Raw genomic sequence first — 18,541 nt, 5'->3', positions numbered from 1 at the left:
CAGTAATGGTCATGAACTCTTCCTGTAATGAAAATTATCACTATAACGTATTTTTAAATTGGGGCTGGGGATGTGGCTCAAACGGTAGCACACTTGCCTGGCATGTGTGTGGCCCAGGTTCGATCCTCAGCACCACATACAAACAAAGATGTTGTGTCTGCCGAAAACTAAAAAATAAATATTAAAAATTCTCTCTCTCTCTCTCTTAAAAAATAAATAAAGTATTTTTAAAATTTACATATAAGAAAACTAATTAGTATCGACTTCTACTGACCCAGTATTTAGTATTACCAATAAACAGAATTCTGAGTTCCAAATAATTGTCTTGAAATACAGTGTGACATTATGCAAATGACAGTATCTTCAAATAGTAGTGTTCATTTTGTAGTAGATTATTTTTTGCCTTAGAAGACATATCTTTCTTCCATAAAGCAATCACTTTAGAGGAGGATCAATTATTTATTTGGAAACAACAACAACAACAAAATCAAAAGTCCAGAATGCCTGAATTTAATTTGTATAGACTGGTCTTCATGATAACAGAAGAGGAGTAAAAGCTTAACACTAATCGTATACATGCCATCAAAGAAAATGAGTTTATTTAGATGTAACTTGAGGTTATTCCATCTTAAGCATGAGTCCAACTCAGTATGTATGTGGGAAGAAAGATATCTATGGGCCTTTTAATAATCAACTTAAGGAGAAACTATCTTTTCTGAAAAATATTTTTAATAGTTGATATGTACTGATGATACATATATGAATTATAGTATTTCTCAATGTATATACAGAGGCAAATTCCGACAATATTGCTAATAAGAATTTTAAGTCTAATTTCTATTTGCAGTATATTTTAAACTATATATGCTTAATGCAGTTACTTAGATAGCAGTTAGTTTCTGGAACAAACATGGCACCATAATCCTTAAAAAGTTTAGAAATATGTAAAAGATGGATTAAAGAGTAAACCTTGTAAATTCACAATTAAATTAATATAGAAAAACAGGCATTCATAATAATGTCATCTTCATATGTCTAAACCACTTTTTGATATAATAATAGCACTATATTTCTATTAAGAAGCTTTGACTAATGTAGCTTAATTCTGTCAGATTAGAAAAACAGCAAAAATTTCCATTTGTTTTGTGATTTCCTACTGAAAATTCACTAACTGAATTCACTACAAATCACTGGTTTTAAAATATAAGATGATTTCTACAAGAAATGCCATTGGGATTTTGATTGGCATTGCATTAAACCTATAGAGAACTTTTGGTAATATAGCCATTTTGATAATGTTAGTTCTGCCTATCCATGAATAGGGTATATTTTTCCATCTTCTAAGATTCTCTTCTATTTCTCTCTTTAGGGTTCTGTAGTTTTCATTGTATAAGTCTTTCACCTCTTTTGTTAGGTTGATTCCCAAGTATTTTATTTTTTTGAGGATATTGTGAATGGAGTGTTTTTCCTCATTTCCGTTTCAGAAGTTTTGTCTCTGATATACAGAAATGCCTTTGATTTATGTGTGTTGATTTTATATCCTGCCACTTTGCTGAATTCATTTATTAGTTCTAGTAGATTTTTTGTAGACCCTTTTGGGTCTTCTAGGTATAGAATCATGTCATCTGCAAATAGTGATAATTTAAGTTCTTCTTTTCCTATTTTTATGCCTTTAATTTCTTTCGTCTGTCTAATTGCTCTGGCCAGTGTTTCGAGGACTATGTTGAACAGAAGTGGTGAGAGAGGGCATCCCTGTCTTGTACCAGATCTTAGAGGGAATGCCTTCAATTTTTCTCCATTCAGAATGATGCTAGCCTGAGGCTTAGCATAGATAGCTTTTACAATGTCGAGGTAAGTTCCTGTTATCCCTAGTTTTTCTAATGTTTTGAACATAAAGGGATACTGTACTTTGTCAAATGCTTTTTCTGCGTCTATCGAAGATGATCATATGGTTCTTATCTTTAAGTCTATTGATGTGGTGAATAACATTTATTGATTTCCGTATATTGAACCATCCTTGCATCCCAGGGATGAATCCTACTTGATCATGGTGCACAATTTTTTTGATGTGCCTTTGTATCCGATTTGCCAGAATTTTATTGAGGATTTTTGCATCTAGGTTCATCAGAGATATTGGTCTGTAGTTTTCTTTCTAAATGGATGGCACTAGAGCAGATTATGCTTAGTGAAGCTAGCCAATCCCTAAAAAACAAATACCAAATGTCTTCTTTGATATAATGAGAGCAACTAAGAACAGAGCAGGGAGGAAGAGCAGGAAGAAAAGATTAACATTAAACAGAGACATGAGGTGGGAGGGAAAGGGAGAAAAAAAGGGAAATTGCATGGAAATGGAGGGAGACCCTCATTGTTATACAAAATTACATATAAGAGGTTGTGAGGGGAACAGGATAATAAACACGGAGGGAAATGAATTACAGTAGATGGGGTAGAGAGAGAAGATGGGAGGGGAGTGGGGGATAGTAGAGGATAGGAAAGGTAGCAGAATACAACAGTCACTAATATGGCAGTATGTAAAAATGTGGATGTGTAACCGATGTGATTCTGCAATCTGTATTTGGGGTAAAAATGGGAGTTCATAACCCACTTGATTCTAATGTATGAAATATGATATGTCAAGAGCTTTGTAATGTTGTGAACAACCAATAAAAAATATAAGATGACAAGGTTGTTATGCATAATATTCTAAGAATGAATGAGGAATACACAGGAAGTCATGCCTAATTCCTGAAGACACCATATCTTTAAAGGATGACATTATCACTATGATAAGGTAGACAGATTTACATTCACACAGATCCAGCTTCTTCTGAAGGTCATGTAACTGGCTTTACTTATATATTTCTATTTGAGTTTAACATTTGTAATGTATTACCTCCAATTGTAGCTTAGCTCATTACCAAAGAGGGAGCAAATGAATAAATTTGCTAGTGAGTGATTAGAAAGCTGGTTGAAGATATCCTGATTCATGACTATAAAGATTATTAAATATTATTATTAACATGGAAATAAATGATCCAATGCTGATAATTATAGATTAACAGTCATCAAAAACATTAAAATCCAAGCATAAGCAACATATTTCATTTCCTACACTAACTTTTTAAAAGCACTTAAGTATGTATCTGTGATTAATAATTTATATTACATGTGTTCAATAATTAAAGGGTATCTCAAGAGAACTTCAAAATTACTGCAGTTATATATCAGTGTGTTTTTCATTTACAGTAAATTTCCCTTTTGCTTTAGGATTTTTTTGAAAAATTAGTATTTAGGTACTTAATATTAAGGTGAACTAACATGTCCATAGATGGAGTAGATACCCGTTTATTAATTTTAGCCTTTCCAAAAGTATGAAAAATTAATAACTTTTTATAGCAAGTGATATTTTCACTGAGTATTCTTATATATCCTGGCTTTAATGATTATTACACCATTCCTATAGGTTATGCATTATCATAAACCCTTCAGTTTCTCATCACTTTTTAAATGAAAAATAGAATTCAGATCAAACAAAACTATCTCCTTGTTAAATCACCCCAAAACCATGAACCAAAGATCTTTAGTATGTTATTTTATAGGCAACAAACAAAATGGTTCAAAATAACTTTTATTTAAATAATGAGTTAGATTCAATGGTATCTAGTATATATTTAACATTACACTAACTTGAAGGTATAAAAAGTTAGAGAAGACAAATTTTTTCCCCTCTTGGTTCTTAGGATCTAATTATAAACACCAAAACTGTTAGCAAGTAAAAATGATTGAAAGCTTTGACTACTAGCTTGAAAGAAATGACAGATAAAAAATAACAAGGGATTTTTAGCTCAGGTTTCCAGGGGGAAGGAAAAATTTTTAAACCATATTTTGAGGTGGGGAGGTATAATATTGCCCATAGTCCATTGCTATTATTGCTATTGCTACTTATTCTATAAATGTGAATATTTCTTTTTTCTAGCTCAAGGATTATGTGATAGAGTGTAGAAATACCTATTATCTTATCTGGTGTTAGACGTGTTTATGGAAAAAAATAAGAAGAACTTTTCAAAATAGTGCTATGTTAATCTTGATTATTAATGAGATTATTTATTAATTCACAAGGATATTCCCAAGGGGCATACATTATCAAAGCATGAAACCTCTCAGACAGAAGAGCGAAATTTAGATTCAACATTTATTTTATCCAAAACAACGAAGCTGTAGCAAACAGTCTGAAGACATACTATTAGTCATTAAAGTAGCACCTGGAATACTTTCTTCTTCAGATTGAATAGTTGATATTTTATATATATATATATATATATATATATATATATATATACACACACACACACACACACACACACACACACACATATATTTTCTATATTTTATATGTGTATATATAAAATAACAAAAATAAAACTTAGCACCATAACTCTATTCATGCAGTAAACCAGACCATAGAGATGCCTGTTTATTCCAGATGTTATCTTCTGAGGCACCTGCTGGTCTGTGAAAATCCTTTTTGATATGCCCAGGTAAACGAAAGAGTGCCCAGAATAAAGAAGAATTGTGTAGCATAAAGCTTCCTACCTTAACTTCAACTTCTAATAATATTCTTCCTAGTTTGGGGCAAGAAAAGATTTGAAAGTAATTTAGCTCAGCAACTCAAGTTCAAACCTTTAGTTCAATCTATTAGCCTGCCAAAAAGTAGATGCGTTTCCTCTGCCTTTGTAATTGTTTATTTTCCTGAATTTGCTGGCATCAAAAATAATTCACATTCCCATACTTACAGCCCTCCCCACACATAACGAAGAGACCAAAAATTCAGTGGTTTTTTTTTTTTTTTTTTTTGTGTGTGTGTGTGTGTGTGTGCATCTTTGCTTTATGCAAAACACAAAGCAAATTCATTAGGTAAGAATTACCTATGAAAGCAATTCTGTGTGAAAGACAATAGAAAAGCCACAGCACTTATTTCTCAACCTTTTACCCTCAATTTCTGCTTACGTTGATTATATCTTTCTGATGATTTTAAAACATTTGCATTGCCAGACATTTTTCCTTAACTTTCCCCCTCAGCAAGTCAGCAGGAAGGTAACTGGAGTCTAATCTTTACTATTCTTCTTAATGGATAGCAGGCTCTTACAAAGGTGAACCGGTGGTGCCAAAATATGAAATAACTTTTATAATACGCAGATCATGAGAACAATGAGTAGATTGAGAACTGTAGCTCAGACAATTTTCTCAAACAGTCATGGGATTGCAAATGGATATGTTAGTTCTTTTTTTTTCTTTTGTCCTTTACAAACATTGTTAAAATCATCAATAATTCCTACAAAATACAGTAAGACCTGGATATAAATATAGATTAAATAGAGACATTCTAGTTCTACATACTTGATGTGCTCTGTGCCTAAATCCAACCACATTCTTCTGTGTTTTTCACATATAAATGATTACAACACAGATATAGCATCAGAACTGACCTTAGAAAGGCCCTGGCTTTAAGTGGGGCCATGGAAAATTTCCTGATGTCCCTGAATGGAGACACACATCCAAGCAAAAGAATTCCTCTATCAGCTCCATCCTTTGCAATTTATTTTTGTGTTCCAACAATAAACAACTTTGCATTTCATTATTCTCATTTCTAAAATGAGGATGATAACTACTTAGTCCATTTTCCTATGAATATAATTTTTAAGAATTATAATTCTTTAAGAACATAAAGGCCAGAATAGGTACCCATTGCTCTTTGTTTCTCTTCTTTTTTTTTCATCAGGAAGACAAGAATAATAACATTTGCATAATATTGTTGAGCATTAATCATGATAACATGATAACGTACAAAGCACATGGGGTACAATAGGTGTTTGATAAATGTCCCTTCCTTTCTCCAACAATTTTCCATTTCATAAGTGGGCAAATTCCATTCGAAATGTTGGCAATCCAAATCAGTACCATGTAATTGTCTCTCAGCTACCTCCTGATCCTATTCTTATCTCATCACACATCATCTTCCTGTATTTCCTGGCCTTTCCCTTCCAAAGGCCAAGGTCTCATCCCATCTCCCCCCGACATGGGCCATCACTTTGTAGTTTGTCAGCGATGGCTCCCCTAGCCAATTTCAGCTGCTGGGGCCTGTCTAGTGACTCCAAGACTGGAAGGAGTTAAAGCAACTGCTGGTTGCGACTGATCACTCCCAACCCTGATTCTTCCTGCTCATCCTCTTTGCAATCTGTCCTCAGAGAAGAAGCAGGAAAAGGGAAGGCATCGCTAGAGTGATGACATGTGCCTCTCTCTGTCCCCCACCCATCACATTTTTCTTTCCACGTGCAGAATCCAGAAAGCTCTGACCGCCCTTGCCCTGGCGGTTGCCATAGTTACACAATAGCAGCAGCACCAGACTCGGGAGGGGTCGCAAACTATCTCCTCTACCTCTGCCTACTCCCTTTCTTCCAGGTTAGGGAATCCTCCTCCTCCTTCCTCTGTCCCCCAAACACTTACGCACACATCCAGGAGACCCTATTTCCGGCAAAACCTGAGACTTTCTGTCTCCCGCCCTTTCTTTTGCTGAACCCAATAGCACTGGCAAGATGGGTGGGGGGAGAGTTTTGGGGGAAAAGAGAATAGTTCACTTAAGATACCGCTTTTTATTAGGGCTTCACTCGAAGTCAAGTGATGAAAAGTTGGTCCATTTAACTCCCAAGCACACAACACGGAATCCCTGAGGTCAGCGGCCCCAGCTGCCGGGCGTGCGTCTCGCATCCAATCCTGGGATTCCAGACCGCCCAGTTAAAGCGCGATGTCTCCTCCTCCTGTCAAGTCCCCTCCTAGCGACGCGAGCAAAGTAACTCAGTCCACGAGGTTGAACACAAGTCATGAAAGAAGTAGATCGAGTGCTGAAAACTGACGGTGCGATGCCAGGGCAGTCAGTTAAGGCGTCAACTCTGGGTGCGTTGTGAGGAAGCCAAAGCGGGAGGGGGGTGGGGGTGGGGGTACTCCGGGTTAAACGCCCAGCGGGAGTCAAATCTCGGCCTTTGCAGAACAAGCCACACCAAGGGCTACAAAAGGAATCCCTCACCCCAGCAATAGAGCGTTTTGTCATAACCGCATTTCGCAGCCAGCCAGCTTTGTGGCTAGTATCTGATTCCAACTTTCCCCTCTGGAGCTACTAGGACACACACTTCCAATAGACCCGGCGTCGCGATTCACTTGCAAGGAAAAAGGCGTTGCCCGTCCCTCCCCCAAAGTGCCACAACAAAAACAACCACCATGCACTCCTCTACCCTTCTCCCAGTACAAAGGGAAAAGAAGCCAGCTAGAGCTCAGATGACCTTTGGTCAAGCCTTCCCCGGACAGTCCCCGCCAACTTGTCTTTAGATGAACCTGTAGTTGCCGAAAGAAACAGGACACTTTCATAAGCGTCCTCCACTGCTTTGGCTGGGAAGGGGGTCGGGAAAGGCTAAGCACCTAGGGTGAGAGCAAAGTTCGGGGCGCGCTCCGAGCCGAAAACTTTGCGCAGTGCTGTTAGGCGAAGGCTCTGAATGAGTCCTCTCCGACAGCGGCTGCGGCGACGTGGGACTTGCGCCGCTGTTGCCGCGCGGGCGGCGGCTCCGGGCTTACCGGCAGTCCGTCCGCTGGCTGCTCACCTAGTCAGTTACCCTGCGCGCACATTTCCTGTCCGCTACCCAGCGCTTTCTCTGTTTCAGGACGGTTCTTTATCTCCCAGCCGCTTCGCACCCTCACTTTGAAACCAGTCACCCCCAAATCCTTCCCTGCTTATCACCACGGTCTACAACGCACCCTCCCACCAGAGTAGCAGGTGACCCGAAACCAGACATACCTGCTGTGAACTCTCCTCGTCTTCACTCTTTTCCTGATGCTGTTTCAGGAGAGGGGGAAAAGGTGGAAGAATGAGGACGAGCCACGCCGCGACCTGAGGCACGAACAGGAGTTCCTCTGAGCCTCAGCCCAGGCTCAGCCGCGGAGCCGCCGGCGGCCCAGGCAGAGCGCCGAGGCAGCGGCCGCAGAGGCCTGGCGGGGAGGCAGGGGGCGCTGCTGCCCCTGAGCGCCTGGCCCGGACTGGCAGAGAATGAGGCACCAGCTGGAGTTTTGGCTACCCGAGGGTGGCACGCTCCAAGCAGGAGGGCGGCTTTTAAGTTTGTGGTGTGACCGCAGCAGCTGTCCTGGGAGAGACTCAGTCTTTCTAAAAAAGGGATGCTTAAAACGCTGGGGATTACCTCTCCCCTTCCGATCTCCACCCCCACCCCTTGGCCCCCCTTCCCTTAGCATGCGCAAGTGCTCCCGAGAGTGCACAAGTCCATCCTTGTCTGCGATCAGGCTTTTAGCTGCGTGGATTGCGGACGCACTGAGGGATGTTTTGGGATTTGGCACTCTGTCGGTAAAGTAACCTCTGACGTCTCAGCCTGCGCCTGGGGTGATTTAATGACCTGTATATTCTCTTTTCTATTACATGAAATTTCTTTAAACTTCGTACAGAAGAAACAGTGAGAATGGTCGGCCACAAACATCACCCTAAATATTCTAAGTCTCATTTGGAGTATCTGGGTTCCACTATGTAAAACCCCAGCCTATAGTTAATGGTCTTAAAAATGCAGGCATGGGTTGAGAGACAGGAATCAACCTTACCTCAATGCGCTGGCATCTCTGAAGGAAGAAGCAGAGAAAAAAAGAGCGAAATATATGTTTTTCTCCCCATTTACCCCCCTTCCTCACACCAGGCCTACCGGGTGTGCTGTGTATTCTTGTTTCTGAAGATCTTGTTTTCTGGAGTTTCCTTTGTAAATTTTTTTCACACCTTGATCATACAATACAAAACTTGCAAGTATTTGGGGACAGAGAACAGGTTTACTTTTTGTGAAACCTGGAACTTACACAATTTGGAGGTGAGATCCTTTCATAGGATAATAGTGCAGAAGTAGCTTACTGTTACAGATTTTGCAAAACGTGACAGAAAAAAAAAAAAAAAAACTGATCTGGACCTTCTCAGGAATATGGAAAGGCATCTGTGCAACTTAGTCCTAAAAGTTTTCCCTTATTAGTTGCATGATAAATATTTCTGTGATTGGCATGCCAGTTCTATAGTCACACACCTTGCCCTGAGTCATGACATAAAGCTGATTGTAGATCCACAGAGAAGAAGCAGCTACGGGGTCCTGCATGTGTCAGCTTGATTTAAAAGCATGAGGTGTAAGGTCCCAGAGCAGCCTTAGTAAATGACAAGGGTATGTTGGTTTGAGGGTGGTGAGCAGGCAAGGGCAATAACGGAAGAACTGGGAGGGGTGGAGGAGTCTCAATTCAACCTCCCATCTGCAACAGAGAGCTGAGGGCCACAGACGCCAATGAATCATTTTAAGTTACAGATGGCTGGTGGCAGAGCCAGCCTAAGTTTCCTAACCAGGCTTCTTTCCTGTGTCTCTTGCTGCCCCCATCTCTATAACGTTGGTTTTGACTGTCAATCAACCAACCCCATAATTTTCCTCTGCCTTCAGGAAAACTGAAGTCCTTACAGACTATTTCAGCCTATGTCAACTTTGTGTTGAAAATTTCATACTCAATTTTATACTACTTGTTTTTAATTAATCATATCCTTGGGATATTTTTTGAATTTTTCTCTATTTTTATTGTTTTATTTATGTCATTGACCCTCAATCCAAATTACAAGTGCATTATGAGGACACAACACCTGTGTCTTCCACAGCATTGCTTTGCACATGTAAGTAGTTTTTCATTTTTAAAATTATTTATTAATTTTCTAACATTTTTTTTTTCAAGTGTCTTGGCTAGAATACTTTGTTTAATTAGAATTGGTTAACTTTGGATTTTCCCTTTTCTCCTCTTGTCTAAATCATAGTTTAATATACTCAAATCAAAGGACATTTCCCCCTTGCTACCATTTCAACTCTTTCCAGAGAGCCCCTACAGTATTAATCATTCCCTCCTGTTTTCCTAAAGCACTTTGACTTTAGTACTATTATAAGCCCTTTTCATGTTATATCATAATTAGTTATGCATGTGTCTGCATCCCATGCATAAGTGTTGGCTGTTCATGTGCATTTCCCCAGACCCTAATACAATGCCTGTGAATTTGTATTGAACTGATTTTGTTTGAAGTGCCCTCATTTCAAATTTAGACTGAGTTTACTAGGGCCTCCTGAATGTACCATAAGAAGACAACATCTGGAACATGGGTTCTGTACTTTCCTTCTTTTTAATTACTCTGAGCACGAAGCAGGCAGAATTAACTACAGAGCCCAAAGTTAGGATGAATGGTCTCAGCTGTGTCCTGGCTTTGTGATTCTCAGTGCATTTTCTTGAATATCTTGAATATGCTAGATGTTGAACACTTATTTATAGGTTAGTAAGTTAATAAAAAACGGTGGCTATTATGATGATATTGTCATTGAATTGTTTTCTGAATTTCTAATATCTGCACTGTATCTCATAAGGAAGGTTTTAGCACTCTTTTTTAAGAGTTTGGGATATGCTGTCACCAAAAGCAATTTTGTAGTCTGACTTACAGGGCTAATAGCTCTCTGAATCTTTACAATAAAATCCAGTAGAAACAAACTCTGTTTTACATTGCTTTGCTAAAATGTAGGGTGTACTGTGTAATTTGTTTCCAAGGGTGACTATTCAGATTCAACAAGTGATACACACACACACACACACACACACACACACTCATATAAACACATATATAAACGTGCGTGTGTGTGTGTGTGTGTGTGTATGTAATTATATATATAAGAAAAATCCTGGCTATTTCTCTGTGACTTAGTATGTTTCTCCCATCTCCACATGGAGCCCAGATGGAATCTAAGTCATTCTCATGATATAATAATAGTGGGGATTGAGCCCAGTGGTGCTTTATACCTAATTTAAATCCTGAGTGCTTTTTATTTTATAATATTATTTATTTTGAGGTGGGGTCTCATTAAGTTACTTAGGGCCTTGCTAATTTGCTGAGGCTGGCCTTGCTCCTCCTGCCTCAGCCTTCTGAGTTGCTGGAATTATAGGCATTTGCCACCATTCCTGGCTCAAACAATTACATCTTGATACCAAAAGAATGCATAGAATACAGTTCTAATTGTAGAATTTCAGGAAACATCAGTCTATGTTGGGAGTCAAGGGGAGGTTGGCAGGGATGAGTAAGGGTAGAATAGGAACATTCTAGACTTCTCCAACTCCACATATACCTACCTGTACCCAAAATACAGAAGAAGATAATTACTGTGTTCAAAATTTAAACCTAGCAAGGTTTCAGGATTTTCTGAGAGCAGAAGCTACTAGACTGTGGTTCTCTTTCAAACAAACCCACAGTTCTATTTCTTTCTGGTTTACATTCAACAAACCAAATAGAAATTTGGTGAATTTGATAAAAGGGACTGAGTAGTTTATGCACAGAGACAAACAAAGCAAATGAAGTTTGAAAAAACAAGACTTTTAGTACTTAATTCTATAAAACTAGTCACAACTGGTATGTATTATAAACCTGTTTTATAATAAATATGACTTTGTGAATGTTTTCTCACACATTAACATATCAGTACTGACAGATAAGATGGAAAACTGGGACATATGCTCTTTTGTGTCTAAGTGGAACAAGTGATAACATGAGTTCAAGCAGCTCCCCCATCTCCTAATCTTCTATCAGGTATTTTCCCTTTATAAACTTCAGGTATTTTTTCCATCTGCTTCATTTGATCATGGTAATCTGCTCAGAACTGGATCATAGATATTTACATTGTAAGATCTTTAGATGTGTTAGTGGTGGAAAAGAGCACACCTGACTTTTATCTTTTCCTTCAGTATTAATTACACACACATGCAACTCTCAGAAGTAAATGCTTTCCTGCTTCTCATCATCAGATAAAGATAGAAGATAATTTATGGTTAGTTAATTGGAATGTAAAACTGTCCAAACTTTACTTCATGTCTTCAAGTTTTAAACTCTAGTAACATATCATAAATAATCATAAACATTCACAGGAGTTTCACAGAACCCTTCCAGTGAAGAGACTTCTAGTAAGGAAACCAGGGCTTCAGAAGATAGAATGATCCCCCAGCTCCTCTATCTCCTGCCTTGATGCCCTCTCTCTTTAGAATACTTCACTCTGTTATAGTCTTAAAAAAATCAGCTATTTTTCAAAACCTTTCCAAGCCAGAATCTTAGGGTTATATTTACTTAGCTGGGTTGGGGTGTGGTGAATAATTAAATTCAGCAGGAATGTACTTCAAAATAAAAATAAAAACACAGTCCAGCCCCTTTGGCCCAAATCCTGAGACCTCAGAAAAGAAAAAGCTTCTTGACTGAACATTCACTAGAAGCTGGAAAGAATTTCCATGCCCAACATAAGAGTCCACATAGCTATAGCAAAAGGAGAGAATTTAAAGTCAGATAAATGACTCTTTATTTTTATTTGTAACAACATACTTACATCGATAAACAATCTCCAAGGAAGAATTTGAGGGAACAATAAACATCTTTCCTATACAGAATGTATATGGAAATCATCTTTAAGTTTGCTTTTCTTAATATCTCATACCATAATTCTGTCCATAAAGAGTATTTTACACAGAGTGTATTCTTCTAGGAAAAGGGGGGTAGAGAGTGGATTCATATGATACCTAATTGAGGCAAGCCTTATTTGTATAAGGGTGATGAAATGAAGAAAAATATGCCCTCTTGTGGCTTATTTGTTCTGGTTTGTAACTAATCAACAGTACTTTTATTTCCTGAAAGCCAAACATACCTATATTCCAAGTGGAATTAAACTATTCCTTTGTGTAGTGACTGGCAAGGATCAGGTCCATAAAGACAGCAGGAAGGCATTCAAGACTTTTACTTCAAGGTCATCAGCAGCTGCTTAGCCACAAAGAAATCAGGATCCCTGAAAACCAAGGAAGATTTTCCAAGATAACCCACAGATTTATATAGATATTATCAAAATGTCTTTCACATAAAAGCATTAGATAGAATTTCTTTCTTTATATAGTGAGGTTTGTTTTGGACACACTTAAATCCCAAGTTTCCACAAACAGGAGAAAATTCATGATTTCCTTTCCTACTGCATTTGCATGTCTACTATTTCTTTATGAGATGATACTATTTTTTTCCATTAAAAATAAAATATATGATAAAGTAGCTATGGTGATTTTCATTCTATGCATATTTTTCCTATCTTCTTTTCCTCTAGTTCACTCAGAAATAGGAATATAGCAAGTGTGTTAGGTTCTATGATTCTCAGATATAATTAATTGTGGTATTGCAAAAAATGCCTACCATGATTTCTTATAACAACAAAGTCAAGATGGATTTAGTGGGAAATGGCTTCTGTGTTAGTTTTCTGTCACTTAAAGTCATTTCGTTAAACAAGTTACCTGAGATAGTCAACTTACAAAGAGAGAAGGTTTATTTTTGACTTATAGATTTAGATTTGAAGATTCTAGTTCATGAGCCATTGCCCCCTCTGCTTTTGTGCCTGTGACGAAGCAGCACAGCATGGCAGGAGTACTTGATAGAGGAAAACTGCCAACCTCATGGGAAACCTCAAGTGAGAAGAGAGACGGGGAAGGAAGAGACAAGGGTCCCACAGTCACTTGAATGTCAGGTCCCCAGTGATCTAAATATCTTCCACCATAGTGCTACAGGTTGAGGACAAATATTTAACACATGGGGCTTTGTGAAACATTCAAGATCCAAACTATGCATCCTCTGCTGATCAGAAGAACAGGTTTCATGTAAACTTAATTTAAATAACTTAGTAACTAAGTCAATGTCACAGGTTCAAATAAGGCCAGGTTGCTAAATCCTTAGTGGAACCCTATAATAATAACTATTGTTATTATTAGAGTTATTATAATAATCTTAATGTGCCTTAAAAATCACATGTTTACCATTTAATTAGATTTGCTTTGTGCATTTGTGGGCCAGTAGGGCACTTCTAATCTGTACCATTACTTTTATAAGTTACTGCTGAAATAGACCAAATTTTACTAGTCAGAAGAATAAATGCAATTATGTAGAGCACCCAATTTAAAGTTTGGAAATACTACAGCAGTTATAAGTTACAAAGTAACATGGAATAACTTCTTATAAATTTTTGTAGTTTCAACGAACATTCTGACCCTTGAAGAACAGATGCACTTTCTTTAGAATTATCATTTGCAAATGATATTTATAAAATAGGTTAAGATTTTCAATTTAATTTAAATTCATTGAATAATAATGAGTTGTTATAAGAGCATTAACAAATCACATTCTTTTTGCTTGACCCTTTAATAACATTATCTTTCTTATGTCAAACAACGTTTTGCTTCCCAAATTTTATTCTTGACTCTGCTAAAAAGAACATCTACATCACAAGTCTGTGAAAATTCATATGTTTTTTAAAAATCTCTATTTTACTATTTTTAAATTTACAATTCTGGAAAGAGAGGTAGACAATTCTCAAAGGAAGAAAGTGCAGATGTTATTAAAGGAGACAATATAAATATAAATACATAAAGTTAAATTATGAATATTTCTTTAAATATAGCCTCAGGGTCCTATATGTAGTTTTAATTATCATTATTTTTCAGAAACTCAACAATTTCATTTAAAATCTCAATTCCTCTTTTTTCTATATAGTAATAGAGAGGATTTTTTTCTTAATCCAGGAGAAAGAGACATTGTTTTTATTTTTATTGTTTGTGGTTAGTTTTCAATTGTATCAGTTTATAAATCTATTGTATCCCCGAAGAAAGTGTTGCATTCCACTGTCATATTAAAAAAAGTTGCCAATAAAAAATTCTGAAAAAAAGAGGGAATGGGGAAAAAAAGGAAGAAAGTGTTGTTTGTAATATTTCTATTTTACGAAAATTTTGTGGGTTTAAGGGACCAAATATATATTCAATTTTCATGACTGTTTTGTGCATTTGAGGCTAAGGCACTTTTTCTTTTTGCTATCCTGTGTACTTCCATAAGATTATTACTAAGTCTCCTTTAATAATATTTTTGGGAGTCCACTTGATGTCTCTGGTATCAAGAATATGTGTTCAAGTCCTCTCCTTTTAGTAGTAATCTTTTTTGTATCACAGGTAGTTTCTATTTTTAAAGTTTGTCCGTCTGCTACTGGGAGCATAGATTTTCATGTATATTATGGTGTTTAGCATTGTAGTGTCCCTTTTAATGCCTCTTGAACTATTTAACCTTGTCAGTCAACAGGATTGCAGCCTTCTCCTTTTCACTCAGCCTCCTGTCACTCTTAGCCTCATGTGGATTCTAGATCTAGCCATACTCATTTTGGGGTATCTATTTCTTCAGTTACATGCACCTTATAGATTGTGATATTTTCTGGCTCCTAGTGAAGTTCTAGGTGTGAGGTAAGAGAGGTATCCTGTATACTCCCTCTTGTTCTTTTTTTAGAGGCTGTATGGAAAGAATATGATGTCAGTGATTGTCACCTATGGAAACTGAGAAGGGTTTTCTTTTTCCCATAAACCAATTATACACTTTTTGTTCTGATGGAAAATATATACTAGAAAAAGAAGGATATATTCTGGAGAATTGAGTAAGAAATTCTAGATGATACCCTTGCATAAGCAAAAGAAGGTGAGGTCTACTACCTAAAATAAAAAAAAAAAAAATTACCCTAAATAAGAGTGAGGATACTTCATTATGGTAAAATGAAGGAGGACAGAACTATGGGCTCTGAGAAGCAGGAAAATGGGTAAGAGATTTTGTGGTGAGCCGTTTCTTCGGACTGTGGTCACCATTACAAGATGGCGCTGGCTCCGCTGTGGTCTGTGACAAACAACTCCTTATTTGGGAGAGTTGGCACGTGATTTTTTAACACCCTATGAGAAAGCTCCACGTAGCAGCTTCGCATTGGGGCTTGGGATGCTTTATTAAGGCTGGGAGGGGCGTCCGAGAGAGAGAAGAAGAAACATCAGGGGCCTGAATAAACGGCTGAAAGAAGATTCCTGTTGTTGCGTCTTCCTTGCGGGCAAGGGGTCGCGACAAGTGGTGCCGAAACCCGGGAACCAGAACTTTCAGCCGTCAGGGGTGGTGCACCGGTTAGTCCCAGGTAAGTGGGATCCGCGACCAAAGCGGGGATAGTCCCAGTAAGTGGGATCCGCGATCAAAGCGGGGTCAGCTCCTCTACAAAGAAAGAGAGAGCTTTATATTTTATTGCAGCTGCACTGTGTACTTTCACTTTTGTTTTCTGTGTTTCTTTTGTTGCTGTGTCATGGGTGCCGCATCTTCAAGTCCGCTTCTTCTGGCCCTAGACGGCCTGTTACGTTCCAAGGGCCTGGAAGTGAAACATAGAACTTTACAAAGATTTTTACAGAAGTTGGATATTGCTGCACCGTGGTTTGCATTTTCGGGCAGTCTTACTATACCTAGTTGGGATAAATTAGGCAAAGATCTTGACTTTGCTTCTGAGCAGGGCATATTAGAGGGCGGGGTGATACCCCTTTGGAAAATGGTCCGTAGTTGCCTCACAGATGGCAGATGTCAGGAAGCACTTACTAAAGGACAGGAAGTTCTAGAACAATTACATGAGGAGAAATCGGAGACGGCAGGAAGTGAGGTATCTCGGGAGGATGGAAGTGTGCGGAGCGTGAAACAGGGGAAGAGACGATTGTATCCAGATGCAGGAAGTGAGGTATCTCGGGAGGATGGAAGTGTGCGGAGCGTGAAACAGGGGAAGAGACGATTGTATCCAGATCTCAGTGCGCTGCGCACACCCCCATGTGAAAGTGGGTCAGAGGAAGAGGAGGATGAGGAGGAGGAGCTTGGGAGGCTGTCTCGCCAGCTAGGGAGTTTAGCTATAGGAGAAGGGAACAAAAATAAACAGGAGCTCAAGAAATGTGATCCTCCGGATCCACCGCCGTATGGCGGGGGTGTTTCGGGGAGAGCTTTCCATGCTCAAACATGGAGGGCTGTTAACGCTGAGATGGGTCTTGCTTATCCAATTTTTCAGGATGATAATAGGGGAAGATTCCATGAGCCTTTAGATTTCAAAATTGTGAAGACTCTAGCGGAGTCTGTGCGCACTTATGGGGTGGATGCCGCCTTCACACTAACTCAGGTGGAGAGTCTGTCTAGATACTGTATGACTCCCTCTGATTGGGCTAGCCTTGTTCGGGCTTGTGTTTCCCCAGGTAAATATTTGGACTGGAGAGCATTTGTGCTAGAGGGCGCAATAGAGCAGGCCGCCCAAAACCATGCGGCGGGACACCCTCATTGGGATAAGGACATGCTTTTGGGGCAAGGTAGATTTGCTAATCAACAGACGGGATTCCCTCTTGAGGTATATGATCAAATTAATAACATTTGCATTCGGGCATGGAAGTCACTTCCAAATAGAGGAGAGGTATCTGGTAATTTGACTAAGATTATACAAGGCCCTACAGAACCCTTTTCAGACTTTGTAGCAAGGATGGTGGACGCCGCTGGAAAGATTTTTGGGGATCCTGATAGAGCCATGCCCCTTGTCAAGCAATTGGTCTTTGAGCAATGCACCAAGGAATGTAAAGCAGCAATCGCTCCTTATAAGAACAAAGGCATAGAAGCATGGATGAAGGTGTGTAGAGAGATTGGAGGACCTTTAACTAATGCAGGTCTTGCAGCTGCTGTCCTTCGGATTACAAAAGGGGGCGGTCCTGCCGCCGGAACATGCTTCCATTGTGGTCAACCCGGTCATGTTAGACGTGAATGTCCCAAAAAAGACAATTCCAAAAAAGACAATTTTACTGGACCTTCTCACGGTGGCCTTTCCAATGGCCTTCGTCTACCGGGGTTGTGTCCAAGATGCAAAAAGGGGAAGCATTGGGCAAGAGAGTGTAGATCAGTGAGGGACATCCATGGACAGCCTATTTCAGCTGGGCCAAAAAACGGCCGACGGGGCCCTCGACCCCAGGGCCCACAAATATATGGGGCAGTGGAGAATGTCACACCCGAACCCGAGACATGGCCATCTCTACGCCATCCCATGAAACGCGGAGAGCCACTACAGGTGCCGCGGGATTGGACCTCTGTTCCACCTCCAGACTCGTATTAACACCTAAGATGGGAGTCCAATTGGTGGAAACTGAGTTTACAGGGCCTCTACCACCTGGCACTGTAGGTTTGCTAATTGGACGTGCATCCTCTATTTTACAAGGTCTTCATGTTTTCCCCGGAGTCATAAGTCCTGATACTGTAGGGATAATAAAGGTTATGGTGGAAGCTCCAAGGGGCATTGTGTCCATCTCCCCAGGGGATCGGATTGCTCAATTGCTAATTTTGCCTAGCTTACATAATCACTTCCCTGCTGATTCAAGGTCACGGACAGGGAATGAGATTGGCACCACCGGAGGGAATTGTGCCTATTTGTCACTAGATATGAGCAATCGCCCCACTTTGGAATTAAGCATAGAAGGTAAATCTATTGTGGGATTACTGGATACCGGAGCAGACCGTAGTATTATAGCACTTAGGGACTGGTCTAAGGGATGGCCAGTGCAGACTTCTGATCAATCCTTGAGAGGA

At 39.1% G+C, this 18,541-nt stretch overlaps 1 protein-coding gene across 1 annotated transcript in view; it reads right to left on the bottom strand.

Moving 5' to 3' along the window:
* SEMA3D (semaphorin 3D) overlaps positions 1-8,160 on the bottom strand; it is a 196,515-nt gene extending 188,355 nt beyond the window's left edge. Inside the window, exon 1 of the mRNA XM_081286835.1 lies at positions 7,844-8,160. The gene's annotated coding sequence lies outside the window, so the exon portion shown is untranslated. The remainder of the gene's footprint in view (positions 1-7,843) is intronic.
* Between the last annotated feature and the right edge of the window lie 10,381 nt (positions 8,161-18,541).

The sequence above is a fragment of the Spermophilus citellus genome, assembly GCF_964194105.1.
Source record: "Spermophilus citellus genome assembly, chromosome: 3".
Taxonomy (NCBI): domain Eukaryota; kingdom Metazoa; phylum Chordata; class Mammalia; order Rodentia; family Sciuridae; genus Spermophilus; species Spermophilus citellus.
This window is presented reverse-complemented; position numbering and strand designations above follow the sequence as displayed.